Below are 23519 nucleotides of genomic sequence, written 5' to 3'. Positions count from 1 at the left end.
CACGGTTCCTGTGCCCCGCGTCCCCTGCAGGCCCAGAGCTATCCCACCACAGAGTCAGCACTGCTAGACTTGGGTACTGTGTGCAGACAGCAGAGGGGCACGTCTGGGTCTTGCAGGGGCTGGGGTGACTGGCCTCCTTGGCCAGGATCCCGTCTCCAAGTTTCCACCATCCACACCGTGCACCAGAGAAAAACTGCCGGCTTCTCTGTGGATGGTGAATTGAGATCATGCAGAGTGACTAGGCTTGGGCTCCTGACCAGTGTGAAACCTGATACCTTTAGGTGGAAATTGACATGCCTCCATGTGTACATGGCAAAGAGAATGCAGCGTTGTCAGCTTGAATCCAGATGTGCTCCCGTTTTGAAGTGGAAGGTTCTGGGAGTATTGGCCGTTGGTGATTGTCCTGCCATGGAGGACTTTGAATGCAGGCACTGGTTTAGGATAACCCTGGTTTCCTGGTCCTGTATGTGGGCATCCCTGAATATCCCGGGCTGGAGGAAGGCAGGGCAGATGGGAGGGTGACAAGAGTTCAGGTGTTTCCAGCTGTGGGGAGTGATGCCATCAGATGGCCGAGATCAGGTGACCAGGGATGAAAGCAGGGGTGTGTGGAAATGCCATGTTTCCCGGGGCATGTGGAGGACCTGTTGAACTATATTCCTGGGCAACAGTTCTTCCATTCTCAGGAATCTGTGCCATTGTAATTGAGTATCAAATTCTGTAATTGCTGTAATTACTTACTGTGAAGTCCCCATTCCAATTACCATGAATTAGCAACAGTGATAACAGTTTGCCTGGTCAAGCCTTGCCAAGAAAAACCAGTGGAACTAGTTTTAGTTGCCTCAAGTTCCCTCCAAGTAGGATTCCTTAGCAGCTTCTGTCCCTACAGCTGCTGCAGTACCTCCTGGGCCTGGCAGGCACATTCCAGACATTCACATCTCAGCTCAGATGCAGGCGTGCATATTATAGAAAATCGCACTGCGCTGTGATCAGCTTGAGCTGACGTTCTCTAGGTGGGAGGCGGAGGCCGAGGACCTGTGAGGGACTATCCGAGTGTCCTCTCATTGACTTGGAGCAGGTGTACATCTGTTCTTCAAGAGTTCTAATGGGATGAAATTAGAAATATGAATTTTTAAATTTCACGTGTTACGAACTCTGTTCAGTGATTTCCTCTGAAATGAGAGACTATTTGCAGACGAGGCATTCAGCCTGCAGCTCTCCTTAGAACTGTCCTAGACCTCGATGCCATCCTTTGGCCTCTTCCTGGGTGTGGGGTGCTCTGCTTGAAGTAAAACCACGTGGTCTGTGCATCAGTACCGCAGCCAATTCAACGTACACACCCACTGGGAGGGGGGCCGGATCACTTAACATTTTAAATGCATTTAACATTAAACCAGCAAGTCAGCCAGTGCTTTCTGTAACCAAGCTGCCTGGCTCATGGGAACCTCACACATCACTTTTCGGAAGAGAATACTTGCTTCTGTGGAGTGTCAATATTTGTCTCATTTGTTGAGACTTTGCTCAAAGTGATGAACGTGTGTAAATTAGGACCTTTTTGTGTAAATTGGGCCACAGAGCTCTCTAGGTACAGTCAGGGGAGTAAATGGCTGTGAAAGATGCCTCCTGATGTGAACCGTGGCCAGGCACTTTGGAACCTGGGATCCCATCTCCAGTCTTTCAAAGGACATAGAGGAATATAAAATGCAGATGGGAGAGTTCGTATTTTGGGCATCTCTGTTCTTTTGAAATCAAAGTGCAAAGAAAAAGTTTTGCCTTGAGGTCTTACCCCATACTTGTTTTTTTCCTGAAGTTTTAACATTTTCTTAACTGCTTTTTTCCCCCCCAATTCTTGGGGAATTTCTATCTTCGTATCTTCTTAGAAGGTATGGTTAAATTCAACACTGAAACTTAAAAACATGCTTTCATATTATTTTTCTTTAAACTGATGTATCTGACATTGGTGAAAAACTATCTGGGCGTATTGGTGTATTTTTATTTTTTGGAGACAGTCTTGTTGTGTTGCGCAGGCTGGAATGCAGTGGCGCGATCTTGGCTCACTGCAGCCTCACCTCCTGGTTCACGCCATTCTCCTACCTCAGCCTCCTGAGTAGCTGGGATTATAAGTGCCTGCCACCATGGCTGATTCATTTTTGTATTAGTAGAGATGGGGTTTCAACATGTTGGCCAGGCTGGTCTTGAACTCCTGACCTCAGGTGATTCGCTCACGTTGCCCTCCCAAAGTGCTGGGATTACAGGCATGAGCCACCACCCTCGGCCTGTGATATTCTTGATTGTAACTGTAATAGGTCCCTTTAATAAAAACAAAATAGAACAACAACAACAACAAAAACAACTGTCTGAAAAGTCCCGAAATTAAAGAGCTCACTTGGACAGGGATTTGGACACCAGTTGAATGGCCCAGCACAAACCATAGTTACGTGGGCCACTCGGCCTGTTAGATCCTTAGGGTATTTGAAGTCATGTGGATATTTGCATTTCTGCTTCTGGATATCATGTCAGTATGAATTCAGCTAGTGTTTGAGGGCCAGGCTCAGATCCGGGAAAGCAAGGTCCCCTGCCCTCACGGCACTTCTTTTCTGTGTGTGTGTGTGTTAGGAACATAGAAAGCATTTTTTTTTCAATGAGCTGGGAAGATGGAAAGACAAGCTTAAGATGTTTACTTGTTCAGAAGAAGGGAATTGCAAGGAATACTCAGCTTTGCTGCTGCTGAAGGAGGCCGTTTCAGAGGTGGGGTTTCTCTGAGAAAAGTGATAAGAGGCAAATAGGATTCCCCATCTGGTTTGCCAGAGATGGGGAAAGTTAGTATCCCCAAAACAGCCTCAGCATTCTGGCAAAGGCTTTGGAAAACCAGCTAGGGTGTGGGACCTTGTTGGCCCCTGGGTGGAAGGAAAACATTGCTGGTCCTGAGGACTGTACTATTCTTCCACTGCTATAAAGAACTACCTGAGGCTGGGTCATAAGGAAAAAAAGGTTTAATCGGCATACAGTTCTGTGGGCTGTACAGGCTTCTACATCTGGGGAAATTTAGAGTGGAAGGTGAAGGGGAGGCAGGCATGTCTTCACATGGCTGAAAGGGGAGAGAGTGAAGGGGAAGGTGCCATGCACCTCCAAACAACCAGATCTCAGAACTATCATGAGGACAGCACTTGGGGGATTGTGCTAAACCGTTAGAAACCACCCCCATGAGTCAGTCACCTCCCACCAGGGCTCACTTCCAACAAAGGGTTAGAGTTCAGCATGAGATTTGGGTGGGGGGGACACAGTCACACCATGTCAGGCTTCCCATTCTTCTCCTGCACGTGCTTTGCAAATGGTTCTGTCATTGGTTTTTGTTTTTGTTGATACATAATATATGTACATATTTTCAGAGTGCATGTGATATCTTGATTCATCCCTATATTGATGAAATCTGGTACTTGGGATGTCTTTCACTTTAAGTATTTTCTTTTCCTTATGCTGGTAATGTTCAAGTTATTCTCTCCTACTGCCATCCACCTGCTGATTTATCAATAGTAGGTCTTGTGCTCCCATTAGGCTGTGTGTTTGTGCCCGTTACGAGCCTCTGCCTATCCTGCTTATGAGTGGACTCTGCTGGGCCCTGTTGACCACCTACTCTTGGCCTCCATGAGATCTGCTCTCAGCTGCTGCTTAATGCTCCGTTTCTTTGCTTGGCTCATTTGCTTAACGTAATGTCCTCCAGCTCCATCCATCCTGTCGCGGATGACAGGGATCTCAGCTGTATGGTGGAGTATTGCTCCTGTGAATGTTCGGGCCACATTCCCTTCATCCCCTGTTGATGGGCACTCAGGTGATTCCAGATCTTGGCTGCTGTGGATGGTGCTGCATTGAAGCTGAGAGCAGTCACTGGCTTTATACTCGGGAGACGTGAGCCACTTTGATGTTCTCAAGCAGCCATTCCCCAAAGTCCTCCTTGGAATGCCGCATTCCTTTGTGCCCATGGTTTCCACTAGGATGAAGAGCTGGGAAGGGGCTTCGAGTGAACCCTTGGGTTTCTGTCTTTAATTGGTACCCAGCTGCACTGACCAAGTGGGGATCCCAGTGACCCTAGACACTGCCTCACATAAGGTCCAAAGATGCAGTTAGGTTCTTTTTTTAACTTAAAAAAAAAAAAAACAAACAAACAAAAAAAAAAACCAAAACCCTTTTGACCTGGTTAAGCTATAGCGTTATCAGTGTTTTTCATATTGGACAGGTATATATTTTATTTTCTAAGAAGGAAAGAAATCCTGTTAAATACTCTAACTACAGATTAAATCATGTCAAGGAAAGAGGTACTATTTTGGGGGAAAATGACCCCTTCATGTCAAAGATCAAGGAGAGGACTTAGATTGTTTAATTGAGTTAATTATGAAATCTTAAGTGGTTTTGAGAAGATGAGCTGTGGATGCTGTAAGACATCATGAGACTGATGGTGATTTAATGTGAGTCAGCCCTGACAGAATGTGGCAAATATTTAAAGCTTACTCCAGTATTGCTTGCTAGATTGTAAGTTAATGTAAAGATCTGTTTGATGCTTTTGTTTTACAAACTATTATGGAGAAAAAGTTTGACAGCCAAGGAACCACCTTCAACCAATTTCTTCCTACTTTCTATCACTAGAAAAATTTGTCCTGTTAATTCCAGAATTTACTTTTGGAAAGTTCCTGTAAGGAGAGCAGAGGTATTGGTGATTGAATAGTGACTTGAATTTAGGTGAAGATCGTTAAATATTTCATAGTCATGTTTGTCTTGGTGGTTTTAGCAATTTTATATTAAATTTAGAACTGCGAGTGAAACCAAATGTGTTCTTTTGCTTTTGTGATACTCCTTTGTATGACTATACTGGTAAAGAATGATAAAATGTGTATCGGGTATTTTTTCTGTGTAGATATTAGGATTTTGAGGGGAACCAATTAATCATTCTTCTAATAGACACTGTGCTGTGTGTTGGGTCCTTTGTATATTAGTTGAATCACTATAATGAGGACAACTTGAAAGTTTGTTTCTATACAAGATCTTTTATATGCTGACTTGTGTTATGCAAAATCCTTCATCCTCTAAGAAGACTAAGCAATGGGTTGGAGGAGAGGTTTAATCACCCATTAGGTTTATTCTAAATGCCCAGAATTGAAAGCAAGTACGAATTATGTTTTTGAAGTGTGGTGTGTGTGTGTGGTGGACTCCTTTTTAGGTCATGGAAGGGAGGTAAAGCAAAGATCAGATTTGCTGATAAACATTTGTGCATATGCTAGTGGAGAAGTCATATGACTTGACTGCACCTGCGTACTCTGATTTTGATTTCGTTAGTGTCTGTAGCTACAAGCCACAACCGCCTCTGGGACTCACCCTGAGGGGCTGTGATGAGGGTTATTACAGAGTTGTGTGTCTTAGAGAATGGCACAAACGGTCTTGTGGGCCTACCTCGGCTTTGTTTGAATCTGTAGATTGTTAAACTAAGTTTAACATTTTGAGGATTATAAATTGTGATTCTTGTCTAAGAAGAGGTTTCTGTTGTCTCTGAAGACAGGAGCCACAATACAGATGGTCCCTGGCTCACAATGGTTACATTTGTGATTTTTTTTTTCAACCTTGTGATGGTGTGAACTAGTCACACTCAGTGCATTGTTCGGCCCGAGATGGGCTGCCTCTGGATGAACCCATTGTAAGTTGAAAGTATTATGTCAAATGCACTTTCTATTTAGGATATTTTCAGCTTATGCTGGGTTTATTGGAACAGTTTCATCCCACGGTAAGTCAGGGAGCATATATGCTCATAAAAGTAGAGAGAATCTCATAGATACCATGAGATATAATGTCTCTGATGTTATAGAGATACGATGAAAACAATCAAGTGGGACTTGGAAGCCTTGGAGGGACTCACATGGGCGGCTCCTGGAATGCAAAGGTGAGCGCCATTGGCTTCTGGATGTGACATCTGTGCCTTCTGCTTAGCCCAGTGGGTTATTGGCTGCTCCCGAGGGCAGAGAGGTCCAGCGTTCCTGTGTTTAGGTGTTTGAGCTGTCTTAAGAGGCTAGGTCAATTCTCACTGGTGTCTTCAGGGCTTTAGGTCTTCTGAACAAGCAGGAGGAAGGACGACTTTGTAGAGCTTTGGAAATCTCAACGGACTTCAGGGCCATCCCCCTTGGCAGGAGAGAGCCCCACTGGAGGCGAGCAGGGTGCCGTGCGTGCCTGTGCTGGGCCCAGACGTGTACGGACGTTGTGAGGGCCACAGTACGCAGATCGGTCTTGGTTCACAACTGGTGTCAATGGCCACGCAGCATTTCTGCCAGGTACATGACTGCGGGGACTTGGGTTTTGGGGTGTGCGTCCTGGTTGCCTAGTTGCTTGGAAGACCCCTATTCAGACCCCAGCCTGAGTCACCGTGACAGGCCTCCCGCTTCACACGCCACACGGAAGCCGTGGCGTCGGTCACTGACACCCACCAGCTGTCAGATGTGCGTATGTATCTTCCCTGGTCTCGTGATGTGTCTTGTTTGGAGGTTATAGTAAACGTTCTTTAAGAGGGGTTTTGGATTTTTTATGTTGTTTGCAAGGAGGCAGCAGGGAGCGCTTGAGCAGTGAGATCCCCTTCCCAACCAATGCAATTTCAGATCCCAGCAGGTAATTAGGGCAGCGGAGCTGTGGGATCACCTACCCAACCAATGAGAATTCAGATCACAGCAGGTAATTACGGCAGCGGGGCGGGTGGCAGAACTCTGAACTGTGGCTGTTTCTGGTGTCTTTCCCCGCGGACAGAGCGTGCTGGGGCCTCCGTGGTCCTCTGTGGGGTGGGTGGAGCACATGAACTGGGTGCTGCTGGGCCGTGGCTGGCTCCCCAGCCCGGGGTTTATGCAGGACTGGTTCTTAAGACAACTTGGAACCCAGAAAGCAACATGAGGAGAACGGGTTTGTGCGTTTCTGGATCCTTGGTGCTTCCCAGTCTCAGACGCTGTGCAGGCTCTGAGGGGTCTCGCCGGGAAAACTTGAACATTCGGCCCCCGGGGTGGAGTGGGTCTGCAGTGGGCCTTGCAGAAACTGGAAGTGGGGGTGAGTGTCTCGCAAGCGGGACCTTTCAAATGGGCCCAGCAGGCTGCATCTGTGGAAATGGTGCCGCCTAACTCAGGGCTGTGGCCAGCAGGGCCTGAAAGGCTACAGCGGGCTCTGTTTCTGCTCTCTCTTGAGAGAGTCTCTGCACGGTTTTCCTTGGTCTTTGTCTATTTGGAGGACGCTTCCCCCTTTCTTGGGCTTACCAAGCCTTCTGAGCTGCCTTGTTGAGTATGACAAAGCCCTGAGAAGGCATTTTTATCGCATAATTATGTTATCCTGGTGGCTGGATAAATGACCTGCAAATGTGGGTGACTCAGTAGCTCTGAGGGTGCTCAATATTCAAGACAGGTGGGAAGAAAATGTTCAGGCAGGCGTCAGAGAATCTGTTCTCTGCTTCACACTGGGGCCCTGGTTTGCTGACAGTCTTCACACTCGATCCAAAATGGGGATAATGAAGTCTCACGGATTCGGCTTCAGCTGAGAGCTGCCTCCAGCACAGTCTTGTGTGAGTAAGAGTTTATAGGTTTGGTGCAAAGGGCGGGCGTCAGTTAATCTTCTTTGTGGTGGTGCTTATGGTGGCTTTTCCGTAAGGAATTTAGACTTTATTAGCTTTGGCAAGGGAATCCTGAGTGATAAAGTGGAAGAATGCTTCAGGAAATTCTGGAACCTGCAGTGAGTTTGGAATCTGTATGAAATTGAGATTTAGATTCTCACGATTTCCTAATGCTACCCCGAAACCCAGTAGTTGAGACAGTCGTAGAGCTTCAGTTGTGCTGCCCTGGTTCCTCATTTTAAAAGGAACACGTTGCTTTCATCTAGAATGTTCTGAGCTCTGAGTGCTGCCAGCGGAGTTTCCAGCTCTCTGCATCAGAGGGGAAGCCAGGACCGTGCTCACGGTGTCGCGGCAGCTGGGAGCTGAACCTGGACCTCAGGCACGTGTGATGCTGACCATTTTCTATAAACTCCGAGGGTGCAGTGTTCTCCTTGGCACTTTACAGTCTTCTGAAGCTTTTGATGTGTCTGTACTTTATAGATTTTTCAGAAGTAGACGGCCTTTTCCCACACCCTTGGGCTGAGTTTTGTCAGAGGCTGGTGTGTGGGAAGCACCACACCCACATTCTGACAGCGAAGACTGGTGCCCAAACGAGGTCAGAGTGGAAATTTGTTTTTCCTTCCCTCCAGTCTGGTCCAGCTGCTCCCTGCTTGGCCAGAAGAAAATCAAGCTTATCCAAGTCATAGGCAAACCCCCGAAGTCAAACATTTGTCTTTTTTCTTTAATATACCCATTTAGTTTTTATGGGACGATAGATGGAGAAGTGTTTTTTAGGGGAAAATTAATTTCTTTAATTACAGAGAACTTTTTGGACAAAAACTGTAATCAAGAAGCTATTGTGTAATAAGATCTAGTTAAATACTACAGTTGAAAGCTCTTTATATTTGATCTTAAACTTGGGCCTGGTATGCATGTCCGCACGCTCGTGCTCATGACGCCAGGCTCAGCTGTGAACTACAGGCATGGTACAGACTTTCTGGTTGCTTTTTTGAAAGTCTTACTGCTTGGCCTCTCGGACTCAAATGTTGAGTTAGGTTGATTCTGTTCAGAATGTTCATCCCTCCATCTAGGGTCCAGTCATCTTTCAGGAAGGAACCGTCTTCCTCATCTTTGTCCCCTACAGTATTGTATATTTAATAGTTAAATATTTATAGGTTACATGGGTGACTGATCTGTTCATTAGGAGGAAAACAATGCCAATTTTTACATCATTATAATGGACTTGTTAAATGACTGTTAGTATAATGAAGTTTACATGGCAAAAGAGGCTTTGCAGATGTGACTGTAACGGACAGTGAGATGGGGGAGGACCCTGGGTTGTCCAGGTGGGGTCTAGCGTCCTCACATGTGCATTGATGAGAGGGAGTACGAGGGTCTGCCTCAGAGGAGGAGACCTGAGGATGAGATAGAGGCCAGAGGGCTGTGGGGCTGAGGGCGGGGGTGGGGTAGGGGCCGGAGGGGCATGGGCCAAGGGTGGGACAGGGGCCTGAGGGGTGCAGGGCTGAGGCTGGGGCAGTGGTCAGAGGGGTGTGGGGCTGTGAACCAAGCTGCATGGTGGCCTCTATGAATTGGGAGACTCCAGGCAGGAACACAACCTACTGACCCCTTGACTTCAGCCCTGGGACTCCTGACTTTCAGGGCTGAGAGGAGGTTTGCGTTTGTGGTAATTTGTTGCAGCAGCAATAGGAAGTTAATGCAGTGTATCTGTTCTTCACCTCCAAACCTTTGAAAAGTAACCCTGTTGTATCGGCCTTTTGTGTGCCCTACATTCTAATGAGATGGTTTGTAGGAAATAACGGACACAAACGACGGCAGAACACAAAGTTGGACAGAAGCAGTGTCTTCTGTGGTTCTGTAGTTTGGGTCTGTGAAGTTAGATTTCGGTCAGAGAGTGTGTGGTCTTGTTCAGTGTCTACCTGGAGTACTTGTTCAGAGCTCCTGGGGGAGTGGTCTTTAACACTGTTAGCATTAAAACTCCAAGCACATCAGGGCCAGAGTTCCTGAGTCAGTGTTAGGCGACCTTTGAATAAGAGTTGGCATGTAGAATCTGCCCACTTTACTAGCATGAAGCAGCCAATTTTTTTTTTTTTTTTTTTTTTTTTTTTTTTTTTGAGACCGAGTCTTGTTCTGTCACCCAGACTGGAGTACAGTGGCTCGGCCTCGGCTCACTGCAACCTCCGCCACCTGTACTCAAGTGATTCTCCTGCTTCAACCTCCAAATTGCATGATTTACTTTTCTGTTTTATATACTTAGTATATGACAACTCTGCAAACTTTATCAATACAAATGACATGCCAGAACTTATGAGAATCCAGCATTTTCCCATGCAAATTAGTAGTGATGTGGAATTCCTGGGCTGGTTTGGTTTTATAAGACGTAGGGGCGGATTCTTTGCCTAATTTCTGTGGAGCTAACAATTGTTAATCACCCAGCACTCTTACCTCCCCCAACAGCTCAGGTGAGCGGGTTACCCCCGCTGTCATGATGAGAGGCAGGAGACTGAGGCTCAGATGAGCAGGTGACACATTACTGTCCAGCCCCACCCACCCCGTAGTTTCCTGCCATGGCTCAGCTATCTTCCTACGAGAAAGGACAGACACCCTGGTGCTGGGTAGAATTCCTTGTGAACCCCTTTGCATCCTCCAGGGAGTTCTTGCTTTACAGTGGTGGCTCATGGGAAGGCCTCTGGCCCACTGAGAAAGCGACTCATGTTGTGACATTACTGTCTCTCTGTCCGGCTGCTGTCGATTGGGTGATTTGTAAAGAGACATTTATTGCTCACAGCTCTGGAGGCGGAAAAGTCCAAGGTCAAGGCAGTCCAAGGTCAAGGCACCTGCACATCTGGTGTTCCAGGGCCTGTGGCATACAGACGGCAGCACCTCACAGGGTCTTGCGTGGCAGCAGGCGTCTCATCGGGACTCACATGGTGGAGGAGCAGGAGGGCTCCTCCATCTCCCAACAAGGACACCAACCCCAGTCCTGAGAGCAGGACCTCCCAAAGGCCCCACCTCTTTTTTTTTTTGTTTGTTTTGAGACGGAGTCTCGCTCTGTCACCCAGGCTGGAGTGCAGTGGCCGGATCTCAGCTCACTGCAAGCTCCGCCTCCCGGGTTCACGCCATTCTCCTGCCTCAGCCTCCCGAGTAGTTGGGACTACAGGCGCCCGCCACCTCGCCCGGCTAGTTTTTTGTATTTTTTAGTAGAGACGGGGTTTCACCGTGGTGACCAGGATGGTCTCGATCTCCTGACCTCGTGATCCGCCCGTCTCGGCCTCCCAAAGTGCTGGGATTACAGGCTTGAGCCACCGCGCCCGGCCCCCCACCTCTTAATGTATCCCACCGGAGATGGTTTCAGCATGAGGTTTTGGGGACATTCAGGCCAGAGCCATTGCTCTGCTGTGGTGTTAGGGCTGCATGGCATCATTACTGCAGCAGAGCCACAGCCTTCTCATCTGCATTTGCTGCAGGAGGAAGACGCAGGTGCCTGTGCAAGTTGTGGTTCGGTGCAAGAAGTGGAGACCCTCTGGGGAATCTTAGCAGGAGGAACTCGAGGCTTTGAGAACTGACACCTTAGGACTGTACTTTTCTTCAGACTGTAAAAACCTTGGTGTGTGATAATACTGAATATTTCCTGAGCCCTGTGATCCTGTAAAACAGTGGTGGTTAAGACATTCCCCCTCCCTACAACTAGGTCCCCACTTTTACTGCAAGAAGCCCCTTCCCATGTGGCTTAGGCTGACTGGCGGATGACCATTTACCGAGGACAAGGCCAGACACAGGCCTTCAAACCCCCCATCTCTGCCTTATAAGTGATTAGCTAAACTGCCTGTTCCCACTGATCAATCACCTCCCACCTTGAAATGGTTCTTCGTGGTGCAGTTGCGCCTAGGGGGGTGGACTTGTCTTTGACTGTTGCCTTCCACAGAGGACGGTTAGGATGGGCAGGAAAGAATTCTCTGCTACAGGTCTGCATTCCAGGCTGTTTCCAGAAGTGGGAATTCTTGTGCCCTGGAGTCTGGGAATGGATTTCTAGTGTCCCAGCTTCAGGTGGAGTTGAAATTGAGTGAGGCAACCCACCACACCCATCTGGAGCCAGGAACTGGAGCCATTTTTAAAGTGGCAGTTTCTCCATAAGATTACCCAAAAAATGCGCTCAGCACGTTTCTTTCTTTCTCATATGCATTTGGCCATCTAAAATGGGAATGGTGGTTTTTTGAAGCATGGATGTAGTTTGAAATTTTGAGTATTGTAAAGCTTAATGTAGCTTCTTAAAATGTTTGCCTGAGTATCTGGAGATTTACTAAACCTTTGGAGTGGTAATTATGAATTGATCTCTATGACTTTGCTTTCTATGATGCAATGAAAGTACTCTAATGAAAACCTCTGCAGTTGGGTCAGCAGGCGATTGGCCAAAACAAATTCTGCTTTTTGGGTTTCTTTAACCAAACAAGGGAGTAGAGTGTAGGCCGAAGTGGCAAATTCATTTCAGAGCACGCCAGAGCCCTCAGTGATTGAGCAGCCTTCTCAGGTGAACGTGTAATGTGCCGTGAGTCTTGGCAAGCCTGGCTACTGATGTGTGCACGTGACACCACGGAGCCACACCTAGGAAGATGTGGTTTCTGTAACAAGCTTTGGAAAACCAAAGTTCAACTTAATTATCCAACTTTGTTATAGAAAAAGCTTAGACCAGATGGCCAAAGACCTGATTGTTTCATGGTTGAGACATGGTTATAAAATTGCCCTTACTTAGTGTTGGTCCACAGTGATACGCCTCCAACCTCACTGAATAGTTTGGAGACTGATATGAGACTGTGAAAATCTCCTTAAGGTGAAAAGGGCTCTGGGGCACCCGGGAATATCCGTACACCCGTGGCCATTCCCCTATAAGGTGGAAAGGACGGCTGGGTCACGCGGGAGCATCCGCACACCCATGGCCGTCCTCTTTAAGGTGGAAAGGGCTGCTGGGGTGCCCCGCAATATCTGCTCACCCGCGGCCATTGTTCCTGTCCCCCTTTCTGCTCAGTCACCTCTGTGTTCCCGCATTCAGGCTTTGGGACACTCATGAACAGCTTGTCCCCTGGGCTGGGGAGGAAGGAGTGGGAGGTTGTTCTGAGGCTCTGTCACTGTCTGCCCTGTCATGAGCTGGGCAAGGCAGTGGCAGTGACCCTGGAGGAGTCTGGTCAGTGAAGGCTCCGGCAGGAAATGCTGAGGCTTGAGGTGGCTCTGCCAGTCATAACCAAATGTCTTCTCTCTTATTTCCATGATTCCTTTTAGTTCTGCACCTTGCACTGCAGAGTCTCTGTGTGTCTATAAATATACATAAGTTACGATACAGGTGTCTCTTTCCCCTCTGTCTGGGGCTGGGCCCAGGGAGAGAAGTGCAAGACCCCCTTACTGCTGGATGCCCACCAGCACGAGGCACTGCCTACCCTGCTAACGAATGCCTCCAGCGAGTACTGGAAGCCTCCTTCTGAGCACCTGGCCTGTTGACGGTGTATATGGGAGACAACTGAGCTCCCCTTGCCCCACCCTGAGCAGAGACTGGGGAGGCGGCGGCAGCACTGCCCCCATCGTGCATCCTTGGTGCATGGAGGAAAGTCTGTTCATGCTTAAAACACAGCCCATCCTCTCAAAAGCAGGGTGACAACCACATTTACATCTGGAATCTTAAAAAAGGGCCCGTCTCTTTGAGAGAAGAACGTGGCATGTATGTGTGTACCTCCATTGTTTTCTTTGAGACAGTTTCCCTGTCACCCAGGCTGGAGTGCGGTGGTGAGATCTCACTGCAAGCTCCGCCTCCCGGGTTCATGCAATTCTCCAACCTCAGCCTCCCGAGTAGCTGGGACTACAGGCACCCGCCACCACGCCTGGCCAATTGTTTGTATTTTTAGTAGAGACGGGGTTTCACCGTGTTAGCCAGGATGGTCTCGGTTTCCTGACCTCGTGATCTGCCCACCTCGGCCTCCCAAAGTGCTGGGATTATAGGTGTGAGCCACCGCGCCGGGCCGTATGTGTGTACCTCTTTACAAGTCTTGCCCGACCTTTGCATTTAAAAATTATTGAAAAACTTAAGGATGTAACTGACAAGAACTTTATAGGTTTCTCCAAGTAAAAATTTGGAAAAGTTAAGTGAACCCATAGTGTGTTTTACTTCTATGAGTCCCACACTTGGATTTTTAAATGTGGGCAAAACATCTGTATGTTCTTCAGCCTGATTTCCGTGGAATCGTGAATGAAACGTGCTGAAGTTGCCGTGCGGATTTTGTTATGTGGCGGTGACAAGTGGGGCTGGTCATTAAACAACTGGAGGGACCCCTGTCCTTTCTGTGCTCCTGTTGGACACTAGGCACGTGCTTGGGTGTTTTCTGTGCGTGTGGACAAGATGAGGACAATTTCCAGATTCACATGGTGGTATCTTCTCCCTTTTCTGTTAAAACGTGTCTTCTGCTGCTTCTACATAGACCAAGTGTTTCTTTCTCTTGCCTGTCTACATAAACGCTGTTTAACAAAAACCGTATTGTAGACATGTGAAGCTGAATTCCACATGATACAGCAGATAGAGATGACTGAGTATACTGTTTTGTGGAAGGAAGGTTTAAAATGATTTTTAGCTTTTTCCGTGAAATAGGGAATAATTTTAACTTTTTCCCTGAGATAGGGAATAATGAAATGGGAAAATAATTAAATTTTCCCATTTAATTGTTAGATTATATTTAATTATTAGATTATTCATGTATTGCAAGGGAAAAAGGAACTAGATCACCCCATGAACCCAAATGAAAATTTAAAGGGTATGGGCGAGTTCATTTGAACTCCTTTAATTTGTTTTTGTTTGTTTGTTTTTGACAGTCTCACTCTGTTTCTCAGGCTGGGTGCAGTAGTGCAATGACAGATCACTGCAACCCCAACCTTCTAGGCTGCAGGTTCGGGAGTGGTCAGAGGAGGCCCTTGTGATGCGAAGCTAAACGTTTAATGATGGCGTGCTGAGTGCATGAACCGCGTCAGCCCAAGAGTCTGGGTAGGAGGAAACGGCGGGGTGGAGAGAAGACTGGACAGATGGGTGCTTTCCTCGGCCCCTGGGAGCACGGTCAGGTCCATGCTCAGACCTCCTGGTTTCTTCCACATTGCCATAAATAGCAAGGGAAGGACTCGGGGCACCCAGGGACCTCAGGGGTATAAGCTGTGTCCTCGCGTGGCCCCAGCAGTGGCCAGTGATGTTGTTCTCTTTAACCTCAGGCTTATTTTCTATAAAAACACAAAGGGTCAGAAGTAGTTCAAGGGCCTCTAAAGACTTACGTCATTGTTAATAGGCCTACTTTTATGCTTTCTTATGTATTAAGAGCAAATCATGAAACAAACTCATTTCTGTTTGAAGAAATCTTTACGGTTCTCATTGTTGTGGCAAGCAACATTGATTCTTTGCTTAGTGAGCGTTAGTGCCCTCCTGCCCAGTGCTGCTGCCTGGCGTGTCCTCGCACACAACTCTGTCCATTGGTCTCCGTTCACCTTTCCGCCTAGAATTGTAGGAGGGGCGCTGGGATCTTAGGGCTAGAAAGAAACTCTGAAGACCACTTTTAGGGGCGGCTTTTAGTCAGGGCTCTCCAGAGAGACAGCCAGCCGGGTGTGCGTGTGTCTCCAGAGGGAGGGCTGCTGCAGGGGCTACAGAGTCCAAGAAGCCCCAGGACCCACAGCCTGCAAGCTAGAGTCCTGGGAGGGTGTGGCTTGAAGACTTGAGAAGCTGAGGTTGCAGATCCCACCCGGGTCTGAGGAGCTGAGACCCAGGAGCACGGGCTGCAGAAGACAAATGTCACTGGCCCATCAGCCAGACAGGTGGAGTGAACCCAGTTTTCCCCGCCTTGCTGTTTTACTCGGGCCCTGGGTGGATAGGGTGGTGCCCCCCACACCGGCGAGGATGGGTGTCCACTCAGTCCAGAGGCAAACATGCATCTCACACAGAAATAATGCAGAACCAGCCATCTGGGCACCCCGGGCACGCTCAGGTTGATGCACAAAACCAACGCCGCGCGTCGCCCTGACGTCTGCGTGTTCGCATCACTCCACGCACATTGCTCGGTCATCGTCTCGGTGAGTTTGTAAGCTCGTTGTGTGGTTCTAGGGCTCTTTGTCCCGGGTGGTGGTGGTGGTGGTGGTGATGACAGGCTCCCCACTACCCCAGCTCAGGTATGGAAGGTGTTGGCATCAACGGCTCCTTGTTTCTCAGACACTTGAGCGGGTGCTCTGTGCAGCCAGTTCCACCTGCAGCAGCATCTGTTCCCTATGCCGATTCCATTCGGAGGGTGTGCCTCCCTTCTGTTGAGGGTGCAGCCTTCTTTCAGAGAAGAACTGTGTCCTGTTCGCCTATATCTCCTGTGGTGTATCTCAGGGCTGAATAAGTAGCTATAGTATACCTCGGTGTCTGAATGATAGGTTCATTGGAAGGAAAACTTTATAATTTTTTTTTCTTTTTGGGATGGAGTTTCACACTCAATGCCCAGGCTGAAGTGCAATGGCACGATCTCGGCTCATTGCAAACTCTCCCTCCCAGGTTCAAGTGATTCTCTTCCCTCAGCCTCCCAAGTAACTGGAGCTACAGGCGTCTGCCACCATGCCTAGCTAATTTTCGTATTTTCTTTAGAGACGGGGTTTCACCGTGTTGGCCAGGCTGGTCTTAAACTCTTGACTTCAGGTGATGCACCCACCTCAACCACCAAAACGGCCATGAGCCACCGCACCCAGGAAGTTAATATCTTTTTTTTTTTTTTAAAGTCATAATGGGCTTGTTAAATGCTTATGTTAACGTTTATTTTTAAAAATGTTATCTGTGACCTTTCAGCTTTTCATAGCATTTCTCGTGTGAATATTTAAAAAAAGGCCCTTTACTCGTGGGGGAGAAGCGGTTATCCCTTTCAGCAGAGGGAGATGGAGGAACAGGCCCTGGTGGGTCTGAGCACAGGCAGTCACCCCAGCCTTGGTGCTGGCTTAGGTCTGTTCTCCGTTCACCGTAGCCGCGTCCACTCTCATTGTCAGCTTAAAAATAAGCTTTTTCCTCTTTCTAATCAGAACAGTTAGTTTGTTAACCATCACGTTAAGGTATCGAGAATGATGGCTTTCAGGCCTCAGATATGACACAAGTAGTAAATGCAGCTGACCCTGAACAACATGGGTTTTGAGCTTCGAAGGATCACTTATGGTAATTATTTTCCAACCAACCCTTACTGAAAATCCTGGCTTTGTGGAGGGCTGACGTTTCCTACATGCGGTTCCATAGGGTGGCCGCGGGTCCTGTGGACACGTAGATTTGGGTAAACTCGGGGAGTGTTCTGGAATCCATGTCCCTGTGTATACAGAGGGACAACTGCAGCTTTTTAAAAGTTTGTGTCCTGCCTTGTCCTAAAAAGGCTCCAAGGTGGATGCAAAGTTATTTCATCCTTTTGGTTTTCTTGGTGGGATATTGATGTTTATTCTTCAGTGTCTAAAATCCTGAGTGAACAGAGTTAGTGCTTCAGGAACAAAGCCAGTCTGGAAACACATATTGAGATATCCACCTTTTCTTCATGGTTTCACAAAAGGCCATGATCATATTTTATTCGGTTGAACTGTAGGAAACTGCCAATATTTGCTGTTTTTGGTCTACAAAATGGCAAGTTCGTACGATATTAAAAACAAAGGCTTCCTGGATGGGGAAAATAGGAATCGGTGAGAACCTGAAGTTGTCTGTCATGGCCTCTGAGTCACAGGTAAATAAACCTGCGTAAGGGGAAGTTGGCTGTACAGTATTTTCCTTCTGTTTTGAGACTGTCAGAAAAAGGACAGTTCCATTGCGTCGGGTCCCTTTTCCTCACCTTTGCTGCAGAGGGGACTTGCCATTATACCTCTTGTTTCCAGTGCTCAGGAGGCTGATGCCACATAGAAGACCTGCAGGTCGATGGATGTGAAACAGGCATCGGACACGCTGTGCACCTTGGGATGCATCTGAGAAGTACGTGCTTGCAGCAGGTCTGAGGTGAGGGTGTGTTCCATCTCCTCTCCCTTCTCTGGCTTTGCAGGCCTTTGAAGTTGGTCCTGGAAAGTGAAATTAGTTAATGCTGATTAGCTCCAGGTCAAAGCCAGGGGGCCGAACAGACCTGCCCTTCACTAGGGGTGTGAAGCATTGGGCCTTCCCATCAGGAGGCAGCAGGGACTCGAGAAAGCCCCACATGCCCTCCAGTTCCCTTATGTTGAAATGTTTTGTACTCGACCATGCCCGGTCATTTTGGGAGGTAAATGGGGGATTCACATGGGGTTGTCCAGTATTCTTAGGTGTCAGGTGCGAGAGTTGAATTTGTAAAAGCTGTGCGGATAGGAAAGGGCCTCAGGGAGTGCTGTTTACACGGAGCTAATTTAACGCGAGGTCTGTGCTCTGCCTGGGTCCGTGTCTGACCGGTGTCTCCCAGTCTGCATCAGGACGTTGGTGTGACTCGGCGCCATCGTCCCACTCTGTGTAGACGTCTGAGGATCTGTGCGCGGCTGCTCTGTGAGAATGAGTTGTGATAATGAACTGAGAAACAGTGAACAAACCCTGAATTGGTTACTACTGGTTCCACGGCCACTTTTGCCGTGGTTGGGGTCATTCATAATAAAATGTGCTGGACTCCTATGCAGAGCTCTGAATTTCAGAGGCCCTTTAACTCGGCAGCTAACCAGTGGCTTCCTTCAGAAGACATTTGAGTCCCCTTTACCTACCAGGGTGACCCTGGGAGTTTGAAGATGAGTGAGACAAGCCCTCCCTGTCTTGTGGATTTTACTGTCCAGAGGGGAGACAGATGTGGATGGTGAAGGGGGCCCTATCAGAGGTCAGCGCACGTCAGTTTGATTTCTTCAGCACTTGCTGTGTTCAGGCGGTGCCCTGAGCCATGTGCAGAGCATCTGGGGACCCTGCCCATGGCATCCCAGGCACAGCTAGCATCTGCGCCATCTTCATACTTGGCCTGAGTTTTGGGGAAATACCGAGGACGGCTTCTGCCCTTGCTGGAGAGAGTTGGAAGTCAGGGCAGCCGTCCACAAGGAGATGATCGCCAGCTGATTCCTCAGGAAAGAGAGGTGGTCTCCACATGGGCAGAGCAGCGAAGCATGCACAGCATGGGTGTGGGGTCTGGGGCATATGCATCTGAGTGGGGTCTGCTGGGAGACAGCAGGGGGTGAGGTGTGAAGGCAGTTGGAATTGACAGGATAAATTATCACTAAGGCGATGCTGGTAAAACATAAAATTGGGACTCTCTGGGGTAAACGTGGACTTAGGGTGACCCTGGGCATGGGTGTTTTCAGGCTCTGAAGGCAGAGATTTAGGAAATTGGGGCAGAGCTGAGCCCCAGATGAGGATGAAGACCACCCTTGGGATGTTGAATGAGACAGGGGTGGAAACCCAGTGAATGTCGTGGGGTCAGTCCAGGAGGAAGGCAGCAGAGGAGACCGGTGTCCTCAAAGGCCCCGTGGGGCCTGCCTCTCAAAGTGCTGGGATTACAGGCATGAGGCACTGCTCCCTGTGGACACTTTTAAAATTTCTAAGCTACTCTCTCTCATACCCACTCCGGTATTTTTTTTTTTTTTTTAGACTAGGTTTATGGCTATATTTTTTCCAAGGGAACCAAACAGTTACCTGTTTGAAGTACAAATAACACCGTGTTTAAAAACCGAAAATGCCAATTTGCATAGAAGTTTCCAAATACCCAGTTGGTTTGAGCCTTGCATTGCAGTGTCACTACCTGCTCTTAAATTTCTACATGATGTATAGATAGTGAGGCAGGGATGGCTCGTACATCTTCAGGTTTTGATTCTACTAACTTGGGCTATATTTTCATTTATTTTGGCACATCTGTGGGTGTGGCAAGCAAGGCCAGGGTATTTATTTTGAAGCTTGTCCAATAACAGTTGGGAAGATTTTCACATTTTTAGAATTTTCATGGTAATAGTTATAATTTACAAAGAATTAAAAATTGTGTAGTCATTATTTTGCTTTTTTCTAGATATGCCCTGAAACAGGGTTGCTAACTATCATTCTACATCACAGGATTCAGAACAGTACCCTTTTGGAGATAGTAACAGACCCATACCAACGTATGTAATAACATACCCATACCAACGTATGTAATAACATACCCATAGCAAGGTGTTGTGGGGCGGTGCTCAGTCCTCCGAGGGAGGGAATCGGCTCTTACCCGATTCATATTCAACAGGACCAGGGAATGTGTTCTTGTTCCATGTCCTGGTTGCCAGGAAGTCCTTGCCCTGGACCCTGTAATGCCCGGGGTCTTCCTGATAAACGCTGGTGGCCACTGGAGCACAGCCCGGCCCCCTCCAGTTTCTCCGCTTTGTAGCTGCACTTGTGTTTAGCAGGTCTTCCAGGACTTAGACGCTGCTTGGTGTGAGCCAGGTTTTGTGTGGAAGGAGGACAGATCCGAGCCGGCAACCAACCATCCCAGAACTATCTTTTATGCTTCCAGATTCTGTGGCCAAAAACTTACCCGTGGACATTGAGGGTGATGCACTTCTGCTCCAAGACGTCTGTGGACTCAGCTAGAGGGATGGAAAGGATATGGAGCCTCTTCACTCCTGGCCTGGGCTTGGACCTGCTGTGCAGCCTCTCAGTGGCACTAGGGTCCCCTTGTGTCACAGCGGTCTCGGGTTGGTGGCACTGCCCCAGGATGTCCCAGGCTTCATGATGTCCAGGCTCCTCTGGTATGGCGGCCTCAGGTGGGTGGCACTGCTCTGATGGACGTCCCAGGCTTCATGATGGTAGGGGCTCCTTGTGCCATGGAGGCCTCCGGATGGTGGCACTGCCCCAGGGTGTCCCAGGCTCCAAGGCCAGTGTTCTGTCCAGCGATGGGAAGTTGTACTGTAAGGTCTAGTATCGGAAGATGCCTGGGGTCCTATCCTTCAGAGTGGTCCTACACTCACCACAAATCAAGCCAGGGGAGGCCCTGCCAGAATTTGCAGCTGTGTTTCAGGTCGTTCCACAAGGCATCTTTTATTTTGGCGAGGTCAGGTATATAATTCTTTATCTCTGATGTTTTTGAGACAGGCAAAAAAACCCTTTTTGTTGCCCAGGCAGTGGTGTGAGCACAGCTTACTACAGCCTCAACCTCCCAGGCTCAAGCGATCCTCCTGCCTCAGTCTCCTGGGTAGCCAGGACCCACAGGCACATGTTCCACGTGTCCCCATGCCTGACTTATTTTTGTATTTTTTGTAGAGATGGAGTTTTGCAATGTTGCCCAGGCTGGACTCGAACTCCTGGACTTAAGCAGTCCAGCTGCCTCAGCCTCCCAAAGTACTGAGATCACAGGCATGAGCCACTGTGCCTGGCCAAGTGTGTTTCTAATTTCAAAATTAAGAGGACCCAGAGTCAGTGAATGGCGTCTCTACTGGAACATGCTGCTTATAGTATATTAGGAAAAATCATCCAGAGCTTGGAAAAGGGGCTGGACAGACACAGCCCTTTGAGGTTGTCTGATGAATCCCTGGGGTCTTTGACCATCTGGAGGGATGTACCGTGTCAGACTCACTGTTGTCGACGGGCTGAAGCCCAGGTTTCATGACGTTATGTGTCGGCTTGTAGTACTTTCTCTGGCAGAGATGCGAGTGACTTCTGCTCACTGAGAGGCTCATCTCAGGGACTTCATGGCCTGAGGGACGGCAGCCTGTTTGAGCTAATCGAGCAATCTCGCACTACCCTTATTTTCTGAAACGCCTATGAGTGACTTCTCACACACACGGTCTTTGAAGCGGCTTCATGCCCGCGCTCCTTGGTAATGATCGAATGCTTTTTTTGACCCCTCGTCCCCTTTCTTTGGGGTGTTCCAGTCTCAATTCTCATGTGTTCTGCTTCTACGGGAATTTCTGAAGCTGCTGAGTGTAGAAAGCACTGAGGAGGTGGTGCTCCCACCCCTGTGAGTCATCCAGGCATCATCCTCTCCGAGGCTTGGCGAGGTGGCGTCCATGGCACACCGAAGAGGCTGTGCTCCTGTCCCCCATGAGCTTTCCAGGCGTCCTCATCTCCCCTCCGGGGGGACAGGAGGAACCTTTCAAACTCTTCTTAAACTTGTTTTCATGTCTTGGTTTTAACAGATTTCTTTGCATGGTCTCCCTTATCCAGAAGTGAGGGTGAACGCTGAGTTATTCACGAGAGTCAAGAAACCACACGCAGCCCAAAGAGACGTTTGTTTCCCTGGAATCATTTGTGTGTGTTCACCTTAAAATGCAACTTAGTAAAACAGGTGTGTTTTGAGGAATGACTTTAAATTACCCAGGTAAAAACGTGACAGTTAAATTTCATCATCTGTGCGGGTGTCCACAACCCCCTTCTGTGATTGCGTGTGAGTTTGTGACTTGTGGTTATTTTTGAAGAAAGAAAATCTGTTGCTGAGGACTTCAGAGGGTGTGCTGGGATTGTGTAGGGTTGACATCGGGGGCTTCAGTGTGTGGCTTCCTTGAAGAGGTTCAAATTAAGGCTGAGAGTCCCTACTCCAAAATGCTCTGAAACCTGAAACATTCCGAGCTTCCCCATGACACTCGAAGGAAATACCCTTCAGAGCACTTTGGATTTCAGTCTGGGGATGCTCAACTGGAAAGTGAAATATTGCAAGACCCTTCTGGCCCCAGGAGCTTGGATAAGGACATGGAGGGAGTCCGGGTGTCCCTGGAGTGTGAGGCAGCCTGGGCTCGCTGGACTGGTTTTTGTAGGAGCCACAGAAGGGAAAGAGGGTCAAAGTGGCCACGCCTGGGTCCTGAGAAGGCTGAACCAGAAGGAGGTGGGTGCCAAGGGCAGCAGTTGAGTCCCCAGCGTCCGGGGCTCCTGTCCCTGGTGGAGTTGAGAGCCTCCTCTAGTTGTGGCCTCTCCCCTGTCAGCAGCCACTGAGGCCTGAAGGGAGAGGGGGCTGAGGAGAGGAGGGAAGGATAGACCTGCTTCTGGAGAGGGCCGGCGTCGGCCTGTGCTAGCCTCATGTGCTACTCCGGCATCCAGGGTGCACGGCCGTGCCTCGTGGTGTAGTGGTTCCTGGGATGCACGGCACTCTTGTCTGCAGTAACGTCTTTGTCTCCAACCCTTGGAGGCAAGTTACCTTTTTCCCCAGTGAAAAGAGGTAGAAAATCTTATAGAAATGCATTTGCTCTAATGTCTGTTTTCCAATAAGAAATGGTCGCTTAGGCTAAATCTTTGGGAGGTCAAGACAGGAGGATCACTTGAGGTGAAGGGGTTGAAGATCAGCCTGGACAACATAGCAAAACCCCATCTGTATAACAGAAAAATTAGCTGAGTGTGGTGGTGCGTGCCTGTGGTCTCTGCTACTCTGGAGGCTGAGGTGGGAAGATCACTTAAGGCTACAGTGAGCTGCGATTGCTCCGCTGTACTCCAATCTTGGCGACAGAGCCAAGACCCTGTCTCAGAAAGAAAAGTTAAAAAAAAAAATCCAGAAATGTCATTTTCTTTTTAAATCATCCCAAAAGAAAAACCTTTTTTTCTAAGAATGTGAAGGGTAACTGATACGATTCTTTCCTTGCATTGTTTCTCCTTTTCAAATATTTACAGTAGTCCGTCCACATCATCTCTCATCTCTCATCTCATTACAGAGCAGCAGGTTTCTTTGAGGTTAGTGGTGTTTCTCTGTGTTGCACCTTGGAGAACAGCCAGCATGAAACCTCTTACCACGATCATGCGCATTATTTGTAGTCTCAATTAAAATCCTCTCCAGAGACGCCTGTGCTACTTATTATAGCAGAACTTTGGTTGCGGTGAAATGTGCATTCAGCTAATGGTTTTAAGTTCATATCTGAGATGATGCTGTATAATTCATGAAGCATATGGGATCAGTAATGATTGATGATAATTCTGGCTGATGTCATTTAGAGGATATTTTTCACTTCAAATTAAAAC

At 48.2% G+C, this 23519-nt stretch overlaps 1 long non-coding RNA gene across 1 annotated transcript; it reads left to right on the top strand.

Annotated features, from left to right (window-relative positions):
- The first annotated feature begins 14927 nt into the window (after nt 1-14927).
- On the top strand, nt 14928-22253 carry LOC139357951 (uncharacterized). The gene is made up of 3 exons (XR_011612039.1): nt 14928-17618; nt 20095-20344; nt 21716-22253. It is a non-coding gene; the product is annotated as an uncharacterized lncRNA (long non-coding RNA).
- Nucleotides 22254-23519: the final 1266 nt, after the last annotated feature.

Source organism: Macaca nemestrina, chromosome 13, assembly GCF_043159975.1.
Source record: "Macaca nemestrina isolate mMacNem1 chromosome 13, mMacNem.hap1, whole genome shotgun sequence".
NCBI lineage: Eukaryota > Metazoa > Chordata > Mammalia > Primates > Cercopithecidae > Macaca > Macaca nemestrina.
This window is presented reverse-complemented; position numbering and strand designations above follow the sequence as displayed.